Source organism: Bombus flavifrons, chromosome 13, assembly GCF_040668555.2.
Source record: "Bombus flavifrons isolate JBK064 chromosome 13, iyBomFlav1_principal, whole genome shotgun sequence".
In the NCBI taxonomy this organism is placed as follows: domain Eukaryota; kingdom Metazoa; phylum Arthropoda; class Insecta; order Hymenoptera; family Apidae; genus Bombus; species Bombus flavifrons.
Window position 1 is genome coordinate 905,017 of NC_138454.1, and position 27,182 is coordinate 932,198.

At 35.1% G+C, this 27,182-nt stretch overlaps 2 long non-coding RNA genes across 2 annotated transcripts in view; one reads left to right on the forward strand and one right to left on the reverse strand.

Annotated features, from left to right (window-relative positions):
* The window catches only part of LOC138185911 (uncharacterized), a 354,662-nt gene that overhangs the window by 204,413 nt on the left and 123,067 nt on the right, over positions 1-27,182 (reverse strand). The gene's annotated exons all lie outside the window — the stretch shown is intronic.
* LOC138185909 (uncharacterized) overlaps positions 1-27,182 on the forward strand; it is a 346,632-nt gene that overhangs the window by 96,190 nt on the left and 223,260 nt on the right. The window lies entirely within an intron of this gene.

Below are 27,182 nucleotides of genomic sequence, written 5' to 3' on the forward strand. Positions count from 1 at the left end.
CAATCTATTATATTACAACGAATGCGGTTTCTCATTACTGGAAAAAAGTCACTCTCGTCGGTCGAAATATCTCTCGTTTGATCATTTTGCACCAGTTCCAATGACATATGTTTTGTTTTGTCTTTTAATAATTCTTCATAAGAAGCCATACAAGTTTTCAAATCCCTTTAAAATCGCGTAGAACATTCGAGATTGGTATCATTTACAGCGAAATGATAAAACGCGTTGGAAAGATCGCATAACTGTAACCAAAACGTGTTAAACAAATTGTGCAAAAGTTAATAAGACGTGTTTAAAAAACCATGTAAAAATTAACAAACCGTTTAAAAAAACCATGTAAGAAGAATCCCTGGTGTATTAAGTTGCATCATTGATCGCAAGGGTAGTTCCAAACTTGATAAAATAAATGAATGCAACGATATTAATATAATTTTTACTTATAAATTTTACGTCTATCTCTAAATAAGAAGATATAAAATTAGAAATAAACTACATGCTTAATCGAATGACATTCACTTAATGATTTTTCTGATAAACTCCTACATACAGCTCTTTTCCTACTGCAAGCTTCTTCTTTATTATGTCCAGAACAAATTCCAAAACCATAAAAGAAGAACGAACGACCGTTCAACAGCCAAGCATCGAGTCGAAAGACCAAACGGAAGCCCGAAGGGTAAAATTCTCGGAGGAACCAGCAAAGAGGAAGTGGATATACGGGGTCGTCGTCTAGGGTACGATCACGGCGAGCTTTCGTTCTGGGAATTTTACGCGGATATCTGAACTTACGATCGCCGATATCGAGTACGAGGAAGCCTCCGCCTCGAGACCATCGCGAACCTTGTCCAGGTCGGGATAGTAGTTGAGAAATGAGAGAGAACAGGACAAGATTCGAATAGCGGAGCGAGGAGAAGAAAAATCGCAGCGAAGGCTGATGTTTGTTCGCAGACAGAAAAGGGCAATCGAGATGCCTCGGGGTAGCTACCACGTAGTGCAGCACAAGTTGTGCGTACACTGGATCAGGAATGTTTGTGGTTGAGGTCGGTAAGTTTAATCCGGGTGCGGACAACCGAATATCTGGATACTTATTTCTATATTTCTTTTAACAATCTTTTTACTTTTTTCTAGAAGTATTACAATATTGTTTCGGATGTCTGATCTCTGAATATTTTAAGTTGAAATTTCTGAACAAATAATAAACATTGACGGTTCAAACATATTAAATGTAGATAATTTTGCAAAAATTACTTCGCATTGATAAAGTTTTATCAGCGTTAGAAACAATTCACCTCGAAAGATATAAAAAATAAATCTAAGAATTAGAAAACTTCGAGTACTCGTTCTTATAATCGCTAACTGAATTTTTCGTACATCCTGAAATTTGTATTTTACGTCTCTGCCAGTTTAAGAATAAATAAAATGTTTCTTAATTACTAAAATTTAACCAAAGAGAACAAAGTAAGCAAGTTAATGAACCTTTCTATAAACGCGCCTTTTAACACCGCATGCATTGTAGCACGAATTTCATAATTTCAACCTTCAACACACCTCTAATAACAACAGTTTCAAATTAACGATCCACTTTAAACACTCTCATCTAACTCAAATCAAAACTTACTGAAGATTTTTGTACAGCAGATTCCGCGAAACCACTTTTCCCATGAGCACACGTGCCACACGGAACCGACACACAAACCTACCACACATCTCCACATACTATATATTTTTCTATATATACGTATATGTGAAACAGAATGATCGCAGGCGAAAGAGAACGAAAATCGCCGAGAGTAAAGGAGAGTACCGAAAAGGGATAGTAAAACCGTGTAGAACGTAGAGAAGGAGGGAAATAGGGGCAGAGGGAGAACGGAGGAAATATCAGCGGGATAGGTACAAATACGGCGCTATATATGACAGTTTGATGTATAGTTGAATTTTTATGCCGGTGAGAGATGTTATTGCCGCGTCACAGGATGAATCTCTGATATGTCGAGGGCGGCAGCGAGGAAAGTTGGCAGCGAAATCGATATCGCATGATTTATGCCTAGATTGAGTTTTTCCGTTCTTTCTCTGTATTCCACTCGCCCCCCCCCCCGCCACCAAACCCTCTCTTTTTTCAACCCTGACGTCGAAACGTCTGTTACGATCTCGCTTACGCTCTTTCCGACTCTCTGTCTTTCTATTTCCATTGCACACTGTCTACTCGCTTTCATTCACCACTAGTCTCCTCTTTGTCAATACGGTACGTCGGCCAGGTACGACAGAACCTAATTTCAGCGAGGATTGCGCGTCAGAATTGACTGCGTCGATTGGCGAGATGCCTGTTTCTCTATGTTCGGTATTCCGCCTCCTGTTCCGATAAAATTTCCGCATGAAAATTATCGCGCGCTTTAAACAAGATGCTCTCTTTTCATCGATCTCTTCTCAGTCTCCCTCTCTCCCTCACTACTCCCTCCCTCTCTCTCTTTTGCACGAACATCCCGATTCAACATGAGCAAATTAGGAAAATCGGGCTCCAGCTGGGAATGAAATGGAATAGTTGTTTGGATTGTGCACCTCAATCTCTATTTGTGATTTGTACAGTGACGAGCATACGGATAGGAAAAGTATCTGTGTGAAATTCAACTTAATTTAATTTAATTATAGGGTACTAATTTATAGCAGCTTCGAATCTTGAAATATTTCTTTTTCCTTCTTTTTCTAAAAAAAACGTCTATGAAAATCGAAAATCTAGCTAGGTTTTAAAAGTACGTCAATATGGATTCATTTATATCTGAAGTTGTATGACCGAGGAATATTTTTTAACGCTGTACTTCGAAAAAGTCCGTATTTTCAAGGATATGAATCCTGATGGCAGAAAATATAGAACTTACGGCCAGGTTGCATATAAATTTCTTTTTATCGAGTATATCGTAGCACCTTACGATTCGCGGCGGGATTAAGTATAAATTTCCTTTCATGGAATTGGCACGTTTCCGGGTTGCCTTGACCCTCTCCAGGGTTTTACATGACTCTAACTATGTTATTGTAAATTCAAAATTAAGTTTTTTGAAAAAAAGAAGAAACGTAGCCTCCGTCCGAACTACGCGATTTAATGGAACCAACCCCCGACGATTGAAGTGTGAAATCAAAGGAATCAAAATAAAAGTTATCTAAGGGAAGCAGTTTTTCCATATATTTTACACAATCAAACTATCTTAAAATTAAAATCTGTTTCAAAACACCTAGTCTGTTTATAAAAGACCATCTTCCTAAAAGATGACAAAAGCTATTAAGACAATCTAAGAACACAGACATTCCCTTGCAGAATACCTTATCTAAAAATCCAACGAGCCATATAAATTATCCAAAAGACCCTATTCCTCATAAATACTACTACTGTAATCATCTGAAAACACAGCTACTCACAAGAATCCACCTCCTATACTCTTCATGCCACAATAAACCATCTTCCATCAAAAACACCCAAATCCACTTGCAAGATACTATTTCGAACGAAATATAAAAATCCCCACTATTCACCTAAATTACGCAAAACGCTGTATCCTCTACGAACACGATGAAAATTACCAAAAAAATACAGCCACCTTCCAGAAACCCATTTATTCCACCCAAAAAACCCCATCTCCCACCGAAAACATACTATACGTTCCTTCCACTTGGACTCATCCATTCCCAAATGCAGGGTCCTTAATCCTAGGGCTTCATGGTAAGAAAAGAAATTGTCTCGAAGAGAACCAGAGTCGCGCGAATCTTCCGGAGGATCGTACTTGAGCGTGCCATAAGTCGTGGACTCGTGGCAGAAGCACGAACGCGTGTCGCGGCAAGCCGTGAATGGCCCACTTCCGGTTCGACGTTGGTCGGTGGTTCGCGTGAATTGTACACTTTTGCTCGAATGCGTCTGGACTTGGTCCAACCGGTTTTATGGGCGTCGCGGCGGCGACGACGCGAGGACGCCCTATCGACAACATGATTTGTCCGCCTTTGCGTTCGACAAAAGCCAACCCCTATCTTGAACGTAACCCACGGGGACGTACACCGTAATTTACGAGCTTGGCCATTCTTTCGATACGCGCGAATAACGTCAGGAGGTAAAAGCGCTTTTGTTTCCGAGGATCAAGCGACACGCGTCTCATATTTAGTCCTACGGTTGTTTGTTCAACAATGTAATCGCAGTCAGTATCGAGATATCGAGACACATTCGAAGCACGTGTAAGGCGACAACGTACAACAGGTGACGGAGGTAAGCTTGCAAGAATTGATTGCAAAGCAGGTTCGAACGTGTGTGCAACTTCTTGACGATACACGAGGGTGATGGTTGAAAAGCGGTTGGTTGTGGATGTTTGGTGTAGTAAAATTGGAAAACATTTTCTGGCAGTTTTAAAGCAATACGTAATAAAAATGCAGCGTAGTAATTACTAACTAACGCAACGTGGAAAAGGATCTTGGCTCTTTGGTGTCATAAAATTAGAAAATATTCAATAGATAGTAATCAAGATAATCTTGAAAATTTTCTGGTGTTTTTAAAAGAATACGTAACGACAATGTAACTAAATTTCTATTTAATTTTAGGTGGGAAAGGATCGTGGCTGTTTGGTGTCATAAAATTGGATAGGATCGGGAGATAGTAAGCAGGAGACTTTTGAAAATTTTCTACAGTTTTTACGGTCGACAACAGGTGGTGAAGGTAAACTCACGGGAATTGATTGCAAAGTAGTTTCGAACAAGTGTGGGACTTCTTGACGATACATGAAAATTGTGGTCGAGAAGAAGTTTCGTGGATGTTTGGTGTTGTAAGATTGCAGAATATTTCGAAAACAAAATATTCAGGTAAGAATATATGGAAAATTTTGTGGTGTTTTTAAAGGAGTCTGTAGTGAAAATATAGCGGAATTTGTAATTAATTTTAGGTGGAAAAAGAGGGGCTCATGGAATATTTGACGCGATAAAGTTGGAGGACATTCGAGGAATAGTTAAGCAAGGGAATTTTGAAAATTTCCTGGCTTTAGATATAATTTTTATTTAAACAGATAAGTAGTGAGAATAGAACAGATATGTAGTAAAGTTTAGGTGAAAAAATAAAACTGAACCGTATTCAAGATGCGAGAGAATTTGAAGAATTGTCCGATATTTCTTTTTTTGAAGAATACGTAGTAAAGATCTGTTCACCAAATTTTTGTAAATAAAATATGCGAAGAACCGCAATTTTTAAAATGAAAACTATTGCGTTTCAAAGATCCTTCGCCGATCTCTCTGTTTATTGTATCATTTTATATTATTCGAGTAAATATGATTAATGAATGGAACAGAATAATTACACTGGTAAGAAGTGGCTATATACACCAGTAACACTCTGTTTAATGGTTCTGCATAATTGTTAAAGCGCAACGCAGTTATTAATCTTGTTACACGGTTGATTAATGACTGCAGTTTTTACGACATAGACTTTGCAAGAAAATTAGAATTCCAACAATCCAAAGGATTCCACTGCTTAGTGTGATCTCTCAAGATGAAGAAAATTTCCATTCAATTAATTTATGATTCATTTGCATTGTTTGCATTTATTTGTAAGTGTTGGTTTGTATTACGAAAAGAGGATTCGTAGGAGAATATAATTGCACAGACAATTGGTTTGATACATAATTACATTTCTGTACTGTAGGGTGAATCTAGTTCAAAGCTACCGTAAGTAAAACTTCATAGAAATGCAGTATCGTGGACGAAAGGCCTAAGAGATACCGGGCGAACCATAAACAACGTCGCGAGAAAGCTTAAGTGCCGACAGGCCCAACAGTGTATCGCCGGTCCTTCAATCGAATAGTTACGCGAAAAAGGTCTGCGTGACCCTGGCCACGAGCGGTTGCGGGACACGTGCGTGGTGGGGCTAAGACAAAAGACAAAAGACAAAAGACAAAGGGATGCTAAGGAAGAAAGACGAATTAACAGTCAGTGTTAGTTGAGAAGCCAAAGAGTGTAAATCGAGTAGTCGTGACGAGAGTTGCAAATCAATTATTTAGTTGTCTTAATTATAGTACGTCATTGTATTTAATTCATGTTAAACAACCATCGTTTCCTGCCTAACCAACACCTGTTTAATCCATTTTAAATAAATTAATTGTAGTAAGATGCTACAGAAATATAATACATTCGGTAATAATTCAACTGTGGAAAATAGTAAATTAACTGTGGACCATACTCGATTATCAGGCCATTGCATCTTTGTTGGAATCGAAATTACGTAAGATGTCATCTACAGCGAATTCGAACTATATCGTTGGTATAATAGCAATGTTATCTTAGTTAAATGATTTTAGATCCCAACTTTAGATTCAATTTTGTCATGCTGTACGGCTGTAATTAACTACAATGTAAATTGTCAGGGGCTTGAAAACGGAAATTCTTTAGAGCAGACAATTTTCAAATTACTCCCACTAATTCTTGAAACTGGACAACACTTTAATTACCTTCTAACATACAAAAAAATTAAAAATTGCTATACTTTTATAATTACGAGGTTATGTGACTCTGTGAGTTTATTTTAACGAAATGACTGAAATCCTTTCAGTGAAAGAGAAAATATCGATCAATAATTTATCGATACGAAATCTAGAACTGAAAACACGCAACTATACGAATTACTATTATTTTTCGCGATTAGATCTTTGCTACATTTCGATAGAATTCACGAACGTTCGTCGTTTCTACGAATTCTATAATGCACATCGATAAATGCATTCGTCACATCCCAGATTAAAAAATTCGACCAATTGAAAGTTAAGTTACCAAGCATAATGAACAAGTTCAGTTTCTAGAAGCATAGTTTGTATTTAAGATGATGTCCATAGTTTGTGAGACGATAATAAATGCCTGAGGTATCCTGCATTTGATGTGGCACTTATTTAAGGATAGACTAAATAATCTTATTATAAATAAATATTATGAAATTTAAAACCAACGTTTAGGTTTCGTAACTACAGTAAAAATATGATCTTCCGCTTTCTTTAGCCTTCTTAACTTTGTAACTTCTAGTACGTTATCATTTATAAATGTAATTTATAACCACCAATATATGTTCTTGAAATTTTCTTATAATTTGCAAAAGCAAATTTGCAAGAAGCTAGTAGTAAAAATGAAGTCAGTTTGTCAGTGAAGAAAATTGACGTTGAACAATGAAAATCTCCACTTGAGACTACAAGAGGGAATATATCATATTCGAGGTTCTTTCATGGGACACGCGGTTGACATCGTAAGATTATCACACTACATTGATCCTTCTGTTTTTCATTCAGCACGATATCGCGTTGCATGCAGCATTGAGCTCGGCCATCTAGATGTATTAACGCGTTAGCCGTGAACGAATTTATCTTGCGCCGGCCAGACCTTGTCTTTCTATCGATATCGTCACGTTAACGGGGCAAAGCCAGTTGGAAGCGAAGGGCGACAGCCCTTTCATGATAAATTTATGGAATCGCGTCGGAGAAGTCCTGAAGTGGACAGATGAAACGGACCGGAGGCGTCGACAACCTTCCAGAATCGATATCGCTTGATTCCTTTTATCGTCGAGTTAAATATATACATTTCAGCGTTATTTAGATTTTCTTTTTCTTTTTTGATACAAAAAAGAGCTTTTAGGTTTAAAAAGAATAATTAATCGGGGCTTTGTCTTTCCATTTCTATAAACGATGGAAAATTTATTCGAAAAACGATGTATTTTTAAAATAGGCCGCGCAAAAGTATTCATCTAAGTACAATTTATTTTATAGTCCACAAAATTATAAATTTGCGATTGGATGATTTTAATCCAACATATGTTAATCATTTAAGGTATTTACATTTATGTTTATTGATATAGGAGACACATACTAATTATTAAAATCAATTTTTGTGTATTTATACAGTATTGACGTTTACGCTATTAATAAGCGAATATATGTAGGCTATCTATTCATAAATAAATCTTTCGTTTTATGTTAATATCTTACCTATTGGAATCTTTCATATTTAGCCTGTTCTGTCACTAAAATATCTTAGAAATTATATATTATTAATAAATACCTTATACCATTCACAAAATAATTAATATGTATAATAAATGAGTTTATATCATTCTACGATCTATAGTAGAACATAAAGTAATAATTTTAAGATATTTTGCTACGTTTGAAAATATCGTACGTCGAAACATACACTAATCACCAATAAAAGATACAAATCTGTAATCCTTCATGCAAATTCATCTCCACAAATTTTCATTCTTGTAACTATTTCTCCAAATCAAACACTTTGCTGGGAAAATTCTTCACCTACGCGACACGTTACCTCGCTATCCAATCCCTATAAGAAGAATCCATCAACCGACCAAAGATCCAAGTTTGAGGAGAACCTACTTGAGAACGTCAATACCAGTGGTGAAAGAAGATCGCAAGACAGGAAACCATACTCGACGCGCGATTTCACGCGAAACGATGCGCCCAGAAATACATGCATTCCGTATCATCGTTCCCAAAGGGATGCCGTGTCACGTTGTTGATATTTAGATAGCTCGTGTGGGTCGAATCAATTTGCGGATAAATTTAGCTAATTAATTATTCGCGCAAACAGTTCGCGAAACGTTGTTTCGCTACGTACGCGAGCTGATAATGACCGGATTTATCGACTAATGTATAATTAAGTAAATGAACGGCGAGTATGTTCATCGTCGCTCTATAAAACTATCTACTATGTTGAAGCGACTCGCAGCGAAGTGCTAGCATGCATAGTTAAGTTGAAGTTCGAAACGAGTAGCGCTTAACGCGCCAGATAACACAGTTGAAATTTTTATGAAAATTTTATGAAATTTTTAAAAGAAGTTGCCGTTCCATTACGGAAGGAACTATCAAAGAAATCACGTTTCACGCCGCGAGAAATCTGCCCATCCAAGTAAATTGCGTGACCAAAAATTAATTCTCTCGCCATTCTGAGTAATTTGCAATTTTAAACATTTTCTTTTCTTTTGTACTTTTGACTACAAAAATTTGATATTATGGAACTGAGATGTAGAACCTGATATCATTAACAAATATAATCCTCTCCAGAAGAATAAAATTAATTTAAAAATAATGTATTATAATTAAAATAATATCATTTAAAATATACTATATCATAATAGAAATAATAAAAAAATAATATAAAAATTCAATTATGCAGGATTAATATAATTATTTTTCCTTCAATATCATTAAAGCGTAGTTGCAATTAACAATAATTAAAAGCTAAATGGAACTGGATTGAGAGCGGACAGATCAGACGGATATTTGCTTAAACACATGTTATAATAAATATGAATTGCATACGATTATAGTACAACATATAACGAATATAATTAGTTATTATTTTACGAAAAGTACGATGTGCCAATTAACCAAGTCAACCGGATTGCGAAGCAAGCAAGTGATTGATTCAGCTTCCTCGATGTGGTTTCAAGTGATTTAAGGAAATACTAAGAAAGTAATTTTCGAACAAGAATTCCCGCGATTTCTTCTACGTGAAATCTCAATTAATTGATCCACGCATCAGCACGTTCTTAATTAGTTCTCCTTTTCGCGATTCCGAGTAATTAAAGGAATTAAGAACGTGAAATTCGATCAAGAATTACCTCATATTTCTATCCTTTTATTCCCAAATAAAATTATTCATGATATAATAAACTGTGATAAACTTTAATGAAAAAAACAGCTTAGAGCAAATTAATACAATTAATACTACTTACATAGAAATCAGATTGCGTAAAATGGAATCAGCACTATGGACTTACCTAGAACAGAAAAATAGTATATATATGGTTAATTAAAATCGCAAGATTCAAGAAATGATTCAAGCCAATAAAAAAGATCAAATACTCAAATAGTGTATAAAATACATATTATATCGTTGGATTAAAAATAATTTATAGCTGTCATTCCCACAATTATTTAAAGTTTATAGGTACCTATTTGCCTATTATATGGTTAGTTTGCAAATGTTTGTGCAAATTCATGTTTTTATAAACGCAGCTTATAAACGTGAAGAAACACAACCTGAATAGGAATACTTGTTCACCTACTAAATATTATAACGCGTACATTGAATATTTTATATATCGCGTGCATTCTGTGCATTTCTTTGTACGGTCATACAAACGTTTTGACGTTTAAAACTGTGTGAGGGTAGTTTACAAGTGAAATAAAATTTATCTATAATTCTATGATCAATGAAGCTCGTAGAATAGCGTAAATTAAGAACCGTTCCTTCCCCTGCGATATGCTAGATGTTCTTTAGATCTTTGTTCCAGGTTTCCATTTAATTTTCCAAAACACCTACCTCGCTCGTTGCACCAGTAGTAAATTAACGCAATCTAATTAACTATTCGACGTTCTGCGTGGCTTTACTACCTCGGATCTCCGAAAAAGCAAGAAAGAGCGAAGTAACAGCCAAGAATGTGTGAAAGAGAGATGAATTCAGAGAGATGGGTGACAGTCGCGGCCGCAGAGAGGAAGACACAGCTGACGTAGGAATTAAATTGCAACGGTCGGACTCGCGCTCGATTACTTATTCCAGCCCTGTCACTCGTAACTCTAATCCAGATTAAACGATCGATCGCGGCAGATTAGTGCGTAAAAAGCAGCGGCGCGTGTCGCTGCAGAACGGAGTGGCTTTGATACTACTAGCTAGATAACTAGGCGGGTAACTAAGTCCGACATTTAATGCGTACATACGCCACTACTCATGCATAGAGTTCGCCCCCGTTCCACTACATTTTGCCACCGCAATTTTGCAGTTTAACTATACTATGCCGCGTGTAGTTACAGTTCTCAGATTTTTGGCAAACCTGACAAAATTGTATTCTGGGAATTTGAAACTCGTCTGCATCCGACAACATTCTGGAATCTGATCGTTATGTATTTGCAGTTATGGGAATTCTCTTGGGTTTCAGCGTTTCAGTGTTTCTTTTGTGTGCCATTGATTGTTGCTTCGGTTGCTTTTCTTTCAACTAACCACATGTTGGAACTTTTATTACTTGGAACTATTAATTTTTTAAATTGCTTGTATCGTTGGAATTTTCTCCCGATATCCTTATACGGATATTTATTGTTAAAATCTCAGTTTAAATTTGGAAATATTCTTCGGAAATTCCTTTCTTGGAATCTTCGTTGTATCTTTTATTGCTGAAAGTCTTTTTATTATGTCTTTGCACTGTTCTTCTTATGATTAATGATTATGAACCGCAAATGTGTCGATTTATCATTCAATTTCTAGTATACAATTGTTAACGGATAATATAGAATTTTTTTCGTTTATTAGACTATTTATTTGCTATTTCATTACATATATTTTATTGACGAGTATCCTAATTTGTATCTTTACCAACCCAATAACGACTAATATCATTACCATATAGATACGATGGAAACATGCACAAAATATTCTTATAAGCTTGAATAACCATACACACATATTCTTTTTCCTATAAACCCGTCTTTTTTCCAGCGGCTCACCCATGCAGGTTCGATATTAAAATGGGCAGTGCCACGGGTAATCGGAGTAACGGTCGTAAATTTATTAAGACACGACATCGTATAATATGGAGAGCGGAAATAGGAAACACGAAAGGCGCCGAAAGCTTCGCTCGCCGATAGCCTTTTAGCCAAGCTTTCTCGCCCCACGAATCCCTATTCGAAAAGCTTGACCGCTCTATGAATATTTCTGACCGTCTTTTTTTCCGCCGACACAAAAATATATCGTAGTTAGAGGGTTTGTTCAGGTTATAGTGTTATGGACATTTGTAAATTTCACGCTCGTCACGGGTCGAAAGGTTGATGGAAAGGATTCGTTGGCTTTTGAGAAGGATCAGGAGTAAAGCTTGGGTATTTGTATAAATTTATATCGCATTACGTTTCTTTGACTCGATGTCTGAAACATTACGTTTGTCTGCCGATTTTGAAGAGGAATAAAAAAATACTCCAATTCGAAAAGCTTAGCCAGCACTTTTCGTGATAAGGATAACTATAAATGTATACGTGTATTACGTGTTGATATATTTAAATAAAGATAAATATGAATATTTTACTTTATGGATATATTATATTTACCTTATTTTTTGCTTTTCCAATAAATATTTTGATCTTTGTAACTGTATCATTCGATATTGTTTTTAAAATGAGAATTTTCTCTTTCATATGTAATTTTAATTCGTTAATATTTATAAATATAAACAAATCCCTTTCTATATCTAGAGTAATATGAGTCATTAAAAATCGTCAATAATATTTCACATATCATAAACAAATAAGTTAAATAGAGCATATAAGTACATCATTTTTATGGAACATAATTAACTCGTATCATATATTTAAGCGTTTTTATGAGTAATAACTACAATTCTAAAAATTTTGATCAATATGAAATTTTACATTTAAGTTAGTCAGATGTTCCAAGAAAACTTTAATTCCATTAATATTCCATAATCAATAAAAAATTTTTATTTTAATCTTAATTCCAAGAAAATGTTTCTAATCTTTCACAAACATAACTTCTCCCAACATGAAAATTCGCTTTCTTAGGATCAATTTATTTTTTCCAAAACTTGATTTCCATTGAACCTAACATATCGACAATCACCATCATGTGAATCATGCATTAATCGACTAAAGAAACGAAGGATAGAATCAAGTTATCTTACTATCAAGTTATTTTTAGTACTCGAGAAACATCTTGAAATACTCTAAACTCGAGTAAATTTAAAGGCGCGTGGCTAGTCGATTAAAATGTCAAAGCTATTACCAGTGTCCGTTTTAATTGAAAATCATCAGAAGCGACAACCTTAACTATGCCTGTCAAAAGATAGACCCGATGATTTTTCGACGAATTATTTTCATCCATCTTGGGAACGCGATAGATTTCGGAAAAGAAGAAAATAGGAGATCAAGCAACCGAGTGCGACCTCGTCGATATTTCCGTCGTTTCGATTTCCATTCCCCTGAGAGATGAAAACGACGAAGATACATTATATGGCAATTAGCATGATTATTTATTCCTTTATCCGCGCCAATCAATGGCTACTGCTAAACGAAAATTAATATTGGTACTCGATATAACGCGTAATAATTAAAAGTTGCACTTTCGATGCGAGATATAGCTGAGTTTGAAATATTACGACTTAATAATTCGAAATGGCATAATTTCACTCTGGAAATTATTCGATAAGAATTTTTATGTTTGATGAGAAAATAGTCTGAAGCATTTGTTTTAATGATCGTATAATGTATACGTTGTATAATGAGACGTTTATAAGTATTCTCGAATACTTTTCAGACATTTTGGAATAGTACAGAATAGTAAGAAAACCAGGCTTCGATATAAATGATACAGTTTATCTTCTACTGTTATGTAGTGATATATAAGAAGAATATGTTTTTCACAAAAAGTTAAGAACGTAAATTTATTACAAATTTACTTATATTACATAAGGAAATTAACTTATATTTCCTACAAAATTTTAGCTTGTTTCAAAGATGCAGAATTTTTTAAATGACATTCACGTATGTAAGTGAATTACGAGAAGAAGATAAGAGATTCATATATTCTGTACGTAATTGCTATCGATAAACAACAAAAATCTTTCTACTAACCCGCACATTCGTAAGAAACTAAATCCTTCATCGTAACATGGGACAAATCCCTACCTAGAATCCCCCAGGTCCCTTAGAACCTTCTAAATAACATTACTGACAAGTCCACATGTACCTTCCACTTCAATCTTCCCTCTTTCCTGTCGGCCTTCCTTTACCAACCACCATAGCCATCCTTATTCAATCTAACAGAGCTACACAAAGCTTCAGCGTCAGAGTCTACAAAAAAGACAGTTTCATCGTAATTCACGTTTATAAGGCAACCCGACCATCCAAGTAGCAATCCTATGTTACAATCATTTGAGTAGCGACACCTTAGGGTGAATGAGGTGGAATGAAAAGAAAAGTTGACACGAATCAGACAATATCTCCACGATAAGATATTTTCAACAAAGTTTCAATCGGAAATAAATTGTTGAACTCATGCTGAGTAATGTACATGTAAGAAACATCTCATGTGATAATAATATTATTATACTGACTCATAATACTAAATTTATTATGAATATACGATTCAACGCTGAATTTCCATTGCGGTCATTCTTATATTGACTTCTATGCCTTTATTATTAGTATATGATTAATTAGAAATCTTAATTAGTAGTGAGGTTACTTTAAACGAAAATTTGTGAATGATTATTCCTATACCTGTAGACTATTCTCATCGAAGCTGCGATCATACGAAAAGCTTATAGTAAAATATTAAATGTAAGAACGTTAGGAACACTCATACGTTGATTATTCTTTGTGAGATGAATTAGTGATACATACCCGTTTCGCAGATTCTCCTTGCTCTGATCTATTTGAACAATTCCATTTCTAAATTGAAAAGAATAGAAATGTAGAGAAGAATTACAAATATGTATTTCCACTGGCTGTTTGAACAAATCAAAAACAGATAGCGATAAGGAATGATGGAAATGGACACTATTTAGGAAATGATGTTTAATAGCATCAAGTGACTGGAAATAGTTGTTATGAATTTCTTAAAATTTGATAACAAAAACGCTTGACAATTGCATGCTACGAATCAGAATTCTCAAAAAAACTCATATTTCACATTCTATATATTTCTATGTATTCTATATATTCTATATATATTTTATATATTCTATATATTCCAAATATTTCATATTCTACCAATTTAAAATTAAATTATCGAAATATTTCAAACACAATAATTTTATCTATGTCAATATATAATCGAATTATTTTTCTTCTATTGATCATAGAATCATTGTTGCCAAATTTAGTTGTCCATGTAGTATCACGGATATAACCAATACGAGTATTTCCACCTTCGAAAATATTATTCATGTAATCGGATACACAAAATTCTACACGGGCGTTCATGAATCAAAGAAAACCTGACACGCGTAGATGTATATTCGTTCTCATCGAATGGTACATATGTATATCGAAGAGGCGAAATCCCCCATCGATTGTGCATGGGCCCTCCGGTGGCATCGGTGCCACCGTTCTCAGTCTCATTAGAATCTCACTTCTTCAGTTGGATGGTAGCCCAGTTGAATCCCGGCCAATGCGGTGGCCTGCTGTTTTTGGAATTCGACTGGAGACTGTTGTTCGTACTTGACGAATGGTTCGCATGATTACTTTGTTTAGCATGAGAATACGTTCCGTTCGATCTTGGACGGTGTCTGTGCTCGAGGCGGCACGATTTATGAAGTATCTGATAGGATCCTGGCAGCGTTCTGATGCGAAACTTTCGATTGAAACGCTTCGTACCAGTCAACCGACCCGACACCTGAATAATTTACGACTCGCTGCCGGGACGATCACCGTTTAATTGCTCAATCATTCTGAACAGATTGTTATTCGCCGCCTGAAATGATCGATCAATCGCGATCTTACGCTGATAAGCGCATCGGGAGATCCAAACGAGATTTACTAGAGAGATCGAGGTTGTATCGTTTCGTAGTGTTTATGGTCGGTTTTGATCTGGGTACGTTAGGGTTGGGTTAACGTTAGGTCTGTAAGCGTTCTATGATTTACGGTAGAACTTCATTTATTATCTGAATTCATCGGAGAACAAACAGTTCGTACAATTGAAGTTTACGTAATAAGAGTTCACCAATTTCCTTCGTTGATTAATAATCATATAATTTTCCTTATTTTTCGTTCACATAATAAGAGTTCAGGTAAGAAGGCTCATTAGATAGAAGCTTAGTTAACTAATTAATTCGTTGCAGAACCAACGTTGCAGTAACGCGACATTGTAATAGTTTTGTGATATTTTTCAATCAATACGTTGTACATTATCAACTCTGTTTCTGAGCATTGTGGCTATGAAAGCAATCGCAAAGCCCTGCTTCATAATATTCCCTTTAACTCGACAGTGGCAGATTTTCTTCAATTAAAATTAAACACGAACTTGGACTTCAATCTCCCTGTACGAGCAAACTATTCCCTCCGTAGGAACCTAATACATCCCAATTTTACCTACTTCCCGATTGATTCCTAACTATCGACATGCCATACATTACCATCAAACAAGAAAAGAATACGAAAACGAAGAGGCAAGTAGATTCGATCACGTCACTCTGTCGCAAAAGTTCTACGAATCCCACGAGATACGAGACGACTTTTTCGTAACCACGACTTCAGGATTAATATGGATCGGTTGACATGCGACAGGAGAAACAACTCAAAACACTCTGAAAGTACATTGACATCGTTTCATGTGTCAGGATCCTTTCTTCAACTAAGAAGCTAAGTCTAAAAGAAACGCAGAAAATTTCTCATTCTTTCTTTCTTTTCAAATTAAATTAGTCTTAAATTAGACTGCGAATGCTTGTGCAAACTTATGTTTTTAGAAATGGAATCTAAGCAGATGTTTATTTCTATATAGTTTATTTATATATAGGTACTTTGTATATCTTATATAAGTATTTTCGTACGACGTATACTGCAGATATTTTTGCATCTTTAAATTTTCAATAAATGCATAAACATTCGTAATTCACTTATGATATTGTTACGTTATTTACTACGTTCCATTCTCACGAATTACTTATATAGAATTAGTACCATTAAGATAATCTATATATTTCTTTTCCTTTATTCCTTCAACTAAATTAAGCTTGTCATACTACCATGTTGCTGAAAGAATCTTCTTAAGTAAAATTACTAATTTCATAATAATCTATGTATATAAGTATTTGTACCAATTATCGATTGTAAGGAGTAGTTCACATTTCATGGTAGGAAAACATAGTACATATAAGACAGACGATATAGCACCCGAGGGAACTGCGCCTTTCCGCCTGGAAACCCTACTGAATTTTAAGCCACATAATCCGACCGCGTTGTAATACTCTTCTTCCCTTGGTATCAAAATCTCTTTAAACTAGACAACTTCACAGAACACGCGTAGCTACAGTTTTCGGTCATTAAGAGTACAAAGCGAGAGTGGAGACGTGTATCTTGAGATCGCTGAATTTGGAATACGAAAGAGATAACGTTTTTATTATTTTTATTTTCCTTTAAATACTAGCATTTCTTTTAGACATTTCCTTGCGCACTTCTTGTTCTCGGTTGTAATCTTTTGAGAACTATTTTGTCTGTTGAAAATCTATCAAAATGCACATAGTAACGCGTGTTGCTCCGATTTATTGTTTTTACTATTATACTAGAAATATGCAGATGCTTTTAGCAAAATTAATGTCAACTTTTATCAAGCTAAGAATATAACTCTATATACCTATTCATTTTTTCATTACATACTATTTTACAACTTCTCAATAATCTTACTCATCAGTTATCTTACTTTTCCACTGAACGAAAGGAACATAATAAAATAATATATAATATATAAGATATACATATAATATTCATTTAATGTTAGATATAACAAGATCGTTTCTTTTTTAAACGAATCACCCTGTATAATCGGCTGCACGAGCATCAAAGCCGTTAGAACACTACTTTCAGCCTATTCTCCGTCGTCTCTCCTTCAATTTCTCCACCGACAGCTTGCCTCCCTTTCAAATTCACCTTCCCCCTTTCTTCGCCTGTCTCCCTCCAATAATCTCGTTTCACGCAACACTCTCCTTTTCTCTTCGCGATCTCTCGATCTACCGCTTCGTCTTCTCCCTCTCCCAGCAGGCTTCCTTTTCTTTCTATCTTTTGCCCGCATTCGCCATCCCCATATCTGTTTGCTTAATGAAAAAGAAAGAAAAAAAGAAAAAGCGCGTGGGAGCGAAAGCGTGACAGCATCTTTTGTCGAACGATTCGTTCGAAACGACAAGATTCCTCAGAATCATCCTTGACTGTTTCGCACTTTTCGATTCACTGATTCCCGTAGCATTATTTGTGCATTCTTGATTTTTTAGCGATTTATTTCATGAAAGATAACTTAGAATTCTGTTATTTCACGAAGATTTGTTCGTCAATAATCTGCGAGCAACTTTTCCAACAAATGCAAAAATTATCCTCTTATACTTATATTTGTGAGTTTACGGGTAGATACATTTCATTAACGTTTCATTTGGAATTTTTTCCAATGAATTTATTACTGAACTTTACTTTTTGATGCTGTCGTTGTGAAATGGAATTCTATGGATTTGTTTAATATTTTGCTTTTACATATTTTATTATTTTTCATGTGCATATGGCTCGATTTCAAATTTTCGAGCTTTTAGCTTTTCAAAAATTCATCAATGTTTAATAATATTGCGTGCACGAAATTTTTATCTATTATCTTCCAAATCAGTCCTTAACGAATTCATCTAATTATTCGAAATCATATATATTCATATTAAGGGGGAAAATTTGGATCTCGAAAAATGTGGAGTCGAAGTTTCAATATGTTCATTATTAAAATTTTCTTTAAAGGCAGAATTACAAAAGAGGATTTATTAACAAAAAATACTAAAGAGATAACTATCTTATGCACTTTATGCAAAATTACATGTTTCAATAATACCTCATGCTACATACGATATGTTGTATTCGTTCGTTAATCAAAACATGCGACGTACGCGTAAATTAATATGAGACGGTTAGTATTAATGTTAGATGCTCTGTAACATAATATCGAATCGTTTATAATAAATCGAATAATAAATAACCTATTTTATGACTAGATATTGAAGCAAAAATGTAAGATTCCAAAGACACAAGAAATACCTAACTGATAAAAGGTATCCTAAATATATCATAATTTAATAAACTGTCTTAAAAATTCATCCTTTCAACACCGAATTGCTTTCTAATATATGTAAAATTTTAGATCAGTTTCATCGAACACAAATAAATTTATCTATTATTTAGTTATATTTAGTTAGTTGATAATTTAATAAAGTACAATATAGTTAAATAAAGATTCTAAATGTTAGACAATGATTGAACGTCGAAATATTTGGAGACTGTCTGATCCAAACAAGCTTCATGGGCAGCAGAACGTTTCCATGGCGGAAAAGTGAATTAATTACGATCGAAAACCAGGAGAATATAATGTTCAAAACTGCTTGTAGATTTATACGATTCGGATAGGGCGTCTGCGGTCCTGACAATGAATATTCATACATTTTGCCCGAGCCATATATCCATTGATTGAGATATTCGAACCGATAGCGGCGAATACTCGAATTAGAACATAACCGAATACCGAAGGGTCCGGTTGAACTAATTCACGGTCTGCATACGATCACCTCCACCTCCATGTTCGAATATCGTGTAATTTGTAAGCGGAGAAATAAACGTTTCCAGTCTCTCTTTAAAACATTCATCATACTTTTATCAATCTATCTTTGTTTTACATTACTTTCCGAAAATTTACTATCATTACGTGTTCCATAAAAAATAGTTATCATTACCAGAGGTTTTATTACGCTGTACTTATATTACATTGCTAGATCAACAATTTAGAATTAGAATCATTTTAGAAGACAGTAATTTGAAAGAAAGGTAGTTTAGAATTTTGTCATCTTAGAAAATTGGTTTATCAATAACCTAATAAGGACATCATTAGACTATGGATTTTTATACATATACATAATACGATATACATAATATGGAGTTACTAAGAAAGTTAGTAAAAGATTCAATATGGATGGAACTGAGAAGAGACTTCAAATTTCTAACTAATTTCTAATAGAAATATACACATGTTTACATGCGAATGTAAATTTAACAATAATGAAGAACATTAAGAAGATCAAGGCACGCTGTACGAAAAAAATCTTAATTAAGATTTTAGAATCTGAAAGATTTACACGCAAAGCACCTATGTATCTAAAACTGAAAAGCTCCGACTTCTAAAGTTCGAAGTTCAACAGTTTTAGCATCAAAAGCTTAATAATACTCAAGGTTTATAGTTGACATCAAACAGATTAGATCTGGAAAGCTTGAAATTTAGAATCTTATCCTTTAACTGTACAAATTTTCTTCTATGTGTCTTCTTAATTAAAAGTATCCCGTACAGGAATAATTACTGTTCATATTAAGCGGCCGGCGATATCAACAATATTTGTCAACTATTTTCGATATACGTAATCTGAACAGTATAGTAGATAAACAGACTTAACAAAACTTCGAGAAAATCACGTTTGTCCCCAATTTCTGTACCGTGTACAAAGTGTTAAATCGAAATATAACGTTTCTGACACTTAGAATCACCTTAATCCTTAAAGATCTTAGAAAACGCCCTATCATTTAAAACACTTAACTAACTCAAGTCCAATATAATCTTCATACTATCCTTCTCCGAAGTACCAAAAAACTCACCCATTGTCGCCAATCACATCACATATTCTCTACCTACCAAACACCATAACCGCAACTCCTTCACCAACAAAAGTGCACCTATCGATCAGTCTGCAAATCTGAAAGCAGACCGAAAGAGCCAAAGCCAAAAAGAGGCATTTCAGCGGTGGCGATGTTTATACACAGATTTCTCCCCATTCATTGGCCGAGCGTCGTCCTCCAAGAGATACCGGCTTGACCGTATATCATCCAAGACACGTCCGAGATCCGCTCGTGCACCTGTGGCAGCTCGCTACTTGAACCATCGTCGCGGCAAACGAGAGAAGCACCAGCCCCTGGTTGGCCATTCAACGATTTGAATGGGCGCATTGTTACCTGGCCATGGAGCAGGGAAGTGGTCTTTGCGAGGAATTCGAAGATGCCGAGTATTTATGAGCCATGGATTTTTTTACCACCTTTATTTGGAATTTCTTAACGTCACTCTTCTATATGGCAATGATTTAAAAATAAAAGTTTCCATAATCGGTACAGTTGCTAACGAAAGTATTCGAACAACATATCGATGCTATACTGATTATATTGGTTAAATTTGTAGCCACACTGGAAGCATGTAAAAGTTACAAGACGCTTATAAAGGTATATATTTTCTATTCTTAAGAAACACATCCGTTCGCTAACTAACTAATGTATCCACACATTAAATAATAAATGCCTGTCAACCGCGTGTATTATGACACTCGTTGATGTTCAGTACAAATTAAATAGTTAACCATTCGGTAACCGAATAGCTGCGCTGTTACCTGATTAGGAAACGAGATGTGGCCATCGCGAGGAATTCGAAGATGCTCGATATTTATGAGTCAGGGTTCATTTATTCTTCCCACCTTCGTTCCACCGGTAGCTGGTGCACAGCGAGGGAAGGGAGAGGAAAGAAAGGAAGAGGTAGAAACGGTGACCGGTTGGGCGGGATGGTTGGTGGCTTAATGAAACCGACGATTGTGTAGCCGGGCTCCGATTGTAATACAGTGACCTGCGGTTTCTTTTGCCCTTAAGCTCCAATTAAGACGTTTCCTAGGTCCGGATTAAGCACGCCAATGGAAAAGCGGATCTCTTTTCTGAGCGGAGTCACCACCCCCGTTGCCTTTCGACTCCACAGCTCCTACCTAACCTAGCCGACCCGTTTCCTTCTTTTTCAACTTTGATTTTATCCTCCGACCGTTCCTTAAGCCGCTACCTCCGGACCAGGCTTTCGCGAAGTCTCGCTCGTTGAGGATTTCTTGGATGTCAAGAGAGAGAGAGAGAGAGAGAAAGATGGAGCGTTGCCGTGTATGCGTGGAGGGTGGAAATGGAAAGATGTGAACGTTTCTATCGTGGTATTCTCGTTAGATCCATGTCGATTTAGATCGCTATTGGCTGTTAGAGAGGGCAGTTACGTAGTTTCGTATATCTACAGTGGCTACAAAAAGCGTTCATACATCATTTATTACAGTATTTATATGGTAATTAATTAATTCTTAAGTATATTGCTTCCTTGTCATTTGGTAGTACTTTCGCGTGACTAAAGAATTTAATGTGGAAGTTGATAAAGAAAGCGCAAAATTGGAGAATCTCAAATGTTGTGCAAAATTCCGGTAGCAATCTATCTTTTGCCTACTTTTTAACTTATACGAGGCTCAAGCGAAGGTATAAATCATTTCCTGTATTGTGTATTATATTTTGTCTGAAGAAAGAAACGTATATGATGAACTTTCGTTTTCTGGAGCTAGAAAATCTCAAACAAGTTTTTGGAAAAACGTCGTAGAATTCGATTTAAATATTCGTAAAATTATAACGAAGAAGAAAGCTTAAAGAAAAAAAGCTTGGAAAAGAAACGAGGGTGAAAAGAGGAAAGGAGATGCAAGTCAGAAGAAATAGTGTTATGAATACGCTAATGGTAATTCCGGTAAACAAATAAATAATTATGTGACAAAAAGTAAGGAAGGAAAAACAACCTTTAATGGAGCAGAATATATTTGGTCTGAAATTTCGATACAAAAAATATGACGACACTTGCAGTCGAAGAAATCCTGTTCCTTAACCCGGCAGTCATTTAGTCAATGCTCGTCGAACAGGTCGATAGCGACGTACCTCTGCAAATGAGCTCGCGGCGAGTTCCTTAAGCGATCATACGGCTGAATAATTCCGAGAGACTTTTTCTTCGAGCCACTACCGGTTAGTTCTACTTCCACTTTTTCTCTTACCTTCTGCTGGTTTTACCGTTTCTTGCGTTTCCTTCTTTCGTTTCACCCTTTTTTTTCTTTTCTTGTCTTCCTCTCTCGTTTTATTTCTTTAATTCTTACTCGAGTGCTTTGATCATCCGCGAACAAAGAAGGGAACTCCCTCCGAAGAAGACATTGGTAATTAAGCAATCCCTTTGAGAGCGATTTGCTGAAATCTGGCGAGCGGACAAATATTTTGTCGACGCCCTCTTACCAGTTGTTTCTCAACGATCCGAGTCGATTGATCTAATTACCAATAGCTGCTCTTTTCTTTTCCCGGGCATCTCAAATAAACTTCGGATAGGTATTTTATATAGGTGCCTAGTTAGATTTTAAAGTTTCTTAGATTTAAATCGGGAGAGAAGTATTCAAAGATTGAAGATAAATCTATTGGGTATTTTAACTTTTCATCCTTTTCACAATTTGTAAGATAAATGGCGGAATGTTTGAATTTTTCTCTTCATTCCTTTCACAATTCATCTTTTATGTAAGAGTAAAAATAGTAGCAAATATACATTAACGATTATAATACGTGATGGTTAACGGAAATGTTTGCATAAACTAGATTTTACAGTAAAGTGCTATCTGCTATAAAAATGTGATCTTTTAGCTAATTATCTTTTTAGAAAACATGATTCATTGCATTATTACGCGGCTGTTCAATAAAAATAAATAATAAATGATATATAATACGCAATGCGTAATAAATTTACAATAATAATTGGTATGCGCCAATATTATTGTTCGTCATTATACAATTATCAATATGCTAGTTCGACAATAAATTAATTACATTCTATGTAAATACAAGATAATTTAAATACGATTTAAATTCGAAATATGGTGTGTTTTGTTTAACCAAAGATCTTTCGATTTGTTTCTCGCACAAAACACGGGAAGAATATCGATATATTTCAGGAGGAAAACGGAAGCGCACCAATCGTCGCGTGGAACGAAATATTACCGTTTCTCATTTCCCAAGCGTACTCGCAGGACTCCTGGAACGTTAAAACACTCGTTTTCAAGCTCATCGCTCAACCGTCTGGCGGAAATTCGCAGACGATTTTCACAAGATGAAGAATATCTTTCGACCCTGGACCGTCGAATGAATATTTCGGTTGTGTTCACGAGTTCTTCATCCCAAGAACAGGAAAATGAGCTCCGAATCGAGATATTTAATTCAATCGGGTGGAGTTGAGAAGACTCGAGAAATCTGTTTTTGTTTGTCATGAAAGAGGAGTCCTAATGAATTATCATTTCTAACGTATAATCTACCACGTGTTAATTGGAGATACAGTTATTCAAAAATTTAAGCGTTTAATTAAAGACGACATGTTTTATTTATGTTAAATTGATTAACTTTAATTCCACAAAGAATGTTTAGTTATTGCTCTCTTGACTGATAGATCGATATACTTGAAAAGAATTAGCTTTTAAAATAATAGTAGTTTGACAGAATAAATATTTTCGTAGCATTTTTTATTAAATTTAGCGTGACTTCTGACATCCATACTACAGAATAAATTGTAGTATGGAGGGAATATTATTTTATACTATACTAGCAAAAAAATATCGATCTGTTTACATACATGTTATGAATTATAATCAATGCTTTTGATTTTCCAGAGAAAAAATGTATTTTATAAATTTGAAGAAATCAATGAATTACACGTTGTATATATTTTCTCTCATTAAACATTACTTGTAAAGTAAACAATGCTTATCAAGCTGCAGCTTTGATAACAGTTAATGGAACCAAACAAAAGATAAACGAAATTAGCTGGCAGATTTTATTTCGTACAGTGGAAAATCAGAAATGGAAATAAAGTGACGGAAAAGAGAAAGAGAGTGTATCGTTCGCGAAAAACATGAAACTGAGATTGTTACGTATTAATTATGTGTATTTCAGGCAAACAACGATGAAATTGTTATTCTGCAACGACAATTATAAAAAAATAATATAAAAAATAAATGTGTTTCGTGAAATTCATACAAAAGTAGTGAAAAATATAATAATTTTACGTAAAATTCATCCACTTTTCCGATGCACGCACTGTTCATGAATTTAACCTTGGATCAATTTGCAACAAAGGCGGAAAAAGTAGATTTCCAAAATCCAGAGAACAGTTCGCCATTGTAAATTTACAGGCTCACAGAGGCTCAGCCAGGACAAAACGTGTCAACTTTTTCGACTTTTTAGATAATAACGAATTCGAATAGTCGAAAATCTAATAGTCTAATGACCTAATAGTCGTGAAGATCATATGATAAAATCAATAGAATGAAAACTGATCTATTAAGTTTGTAGCATTTCTACGTATTGATATTAGTTCTGTTTTATATTTGATTGGAATATGGGAAGACTATTTACAATGCTTTTTAATAACTTAATGTTAGGTTAAAAAGTATCGAATCTTAGTTAGGAATACCATCTAAATATTATTTATTTTAAATCTCACAAAACATTTTAATACCAAGAAGCTGAATCACTGAAAGCATGTAAAAAATTGAAAGAATTCATTGCTAAAAGAGGATAAAGCGTTTTTCGAAAATGCAATTATGAGATTATTGAATAGATCAGTAAAATGTCATTAAAAAAGGCAACATCCACTAAAACGCTAATTCCATAGAAATAGTTTACCTCTGAATTTCCCTTGTATTGTTACAGGTCATTTTTGTTACGAGCCTTTCAGTTTTGCTCTATAAACAAACTCGACCAATTCACACACTCGTAAAAGCTATTCGAGACTCTATTGGCCGTTAATTTATTTTTCCACGCTCACCATCGATAAAAAGAAAGCAGTAAAATAAGCGACGCAAAGCTGGCAAGTCGAATAACTCAACAACAAAAATTGGCCGCAACGTTAACCGAATAACTTGCTGAACACATCAATCACAATTAAGAGCATCGACACAATTATCCCTTCAAGAGGCAATAAAGAGCCGGCTTCTTCGTAAAGGCCACGAATCAATAAGACATCCATCAATTACTACAAAGTCGTCCAACAGTGTCAAGAACTCGGTATATCGTTGCGAAAGAAAATCCGCCGCGAACAATGACACTATCTCGGTCGTTTCATCAACTTCGTATAGAAATAAGAAATGCAGAGAAATGACGAATAAACTGAATACTAAATTGCTGCACTTGAAATTGACGAATTTTTAAAAGACATTCAGTATTCATAGTTTCGTAGAAAATAATCTCAATTACAATACAGGATATTAGATTCGATACACAAATTGGTTACTACAACACGAGATTACAATTCGACTTAAGGGCCAAACTGATCAACTCCACATTTTATAAATTGGCAAACAATAAATGATTTATTTCCATATTTTTATTCGTCGTAAGAAAATGGCGTAAATATTATAAATTTCAAAGTGAATTTTACAAAATAATATGATTTCTCTAGCGTTCAATAATCAAAATTTTAATTTTAATGATCAACGAATATTCTTTAAACCTTGTTAATCACAAAGTTTTCATCATTTCACATGATTATAAACATGTCTCGTATGCAACAACCTAGTAGAAAAAGGGGAAAGGAAAGCAAGGCCGTCATTCCGATCGACGAATGGCATGCAAATGATCGACAGGAGTTAAGTGAGTCCGATTGAAATAAAGATGCATCGAGTTTCGACGATTGCCACGTTGCTCCGCGACAATAGTGGATCGATGTGTACGACTGCTATCTATTCTCAATCTCAATTTTAGATCAGCCATTGAATTGCAACAGACCTGTTTCAAGTTGAATTTAAATGTTTGTGACTTTTCCTGTCATTTGATAGCGTGGATGGTGATGGAAGATTTTGTGAGATTCGTTAAGCCAGACTTTAGATCAGTTAGAGGTGATTAAATCCACTTTTTATTAGTTTGTCAATTTCAATACATATGTATAAGACTAATGTCCTATTTTCAATAAACGATTCGCTCTCATGAATATAGAATAAAAGATTTGGAAATCGATATTCATATTTGAAAAGCAAATATTTCCACGACAGGAAAGTTCATAGGATAAAATATCCTTGCATCTTCTTTTTAGGGAAGAATCAAAGGAGAAATTAATACTATAAATTTCTAATTAAACTGCAACTAATCTTTTGACTACAGTATAGTATCTTTGAACACTCGTACTACAATAAATGATTACCAGAAACCATGGAAATTCCCAAAAATGTATTCTTAAAAACAGAAGTAGCATTCTCCTTTTAAATATACACTTGTTCGATAGTCTTGAAATAAACGTCAATATCCTAACAAAAGTCAATAGCACCCTTTTAGCGCAAATATATCGATAAAGAGCGAAACGTTTTGCAATATTCACGCTACAGGCACCTGTTCCCTGAGGTGAAGCAGTGACAGTGGAAGAAAGGAAGAAACGAGTAACACGATTTTTCATCCTCGGACGCGACTGAGTCCGCAGCAATTAGAAGGAGCTGGCCGTTTGTCACTGGGGCTGGTTCCGCTTAACGGGGACGAGCAAAAGGGCCGCTTTAAACAGGCTTCATTGAAATCTAGGTTAACCCTTTGCAAATCCTTTCTCTCGCTGTT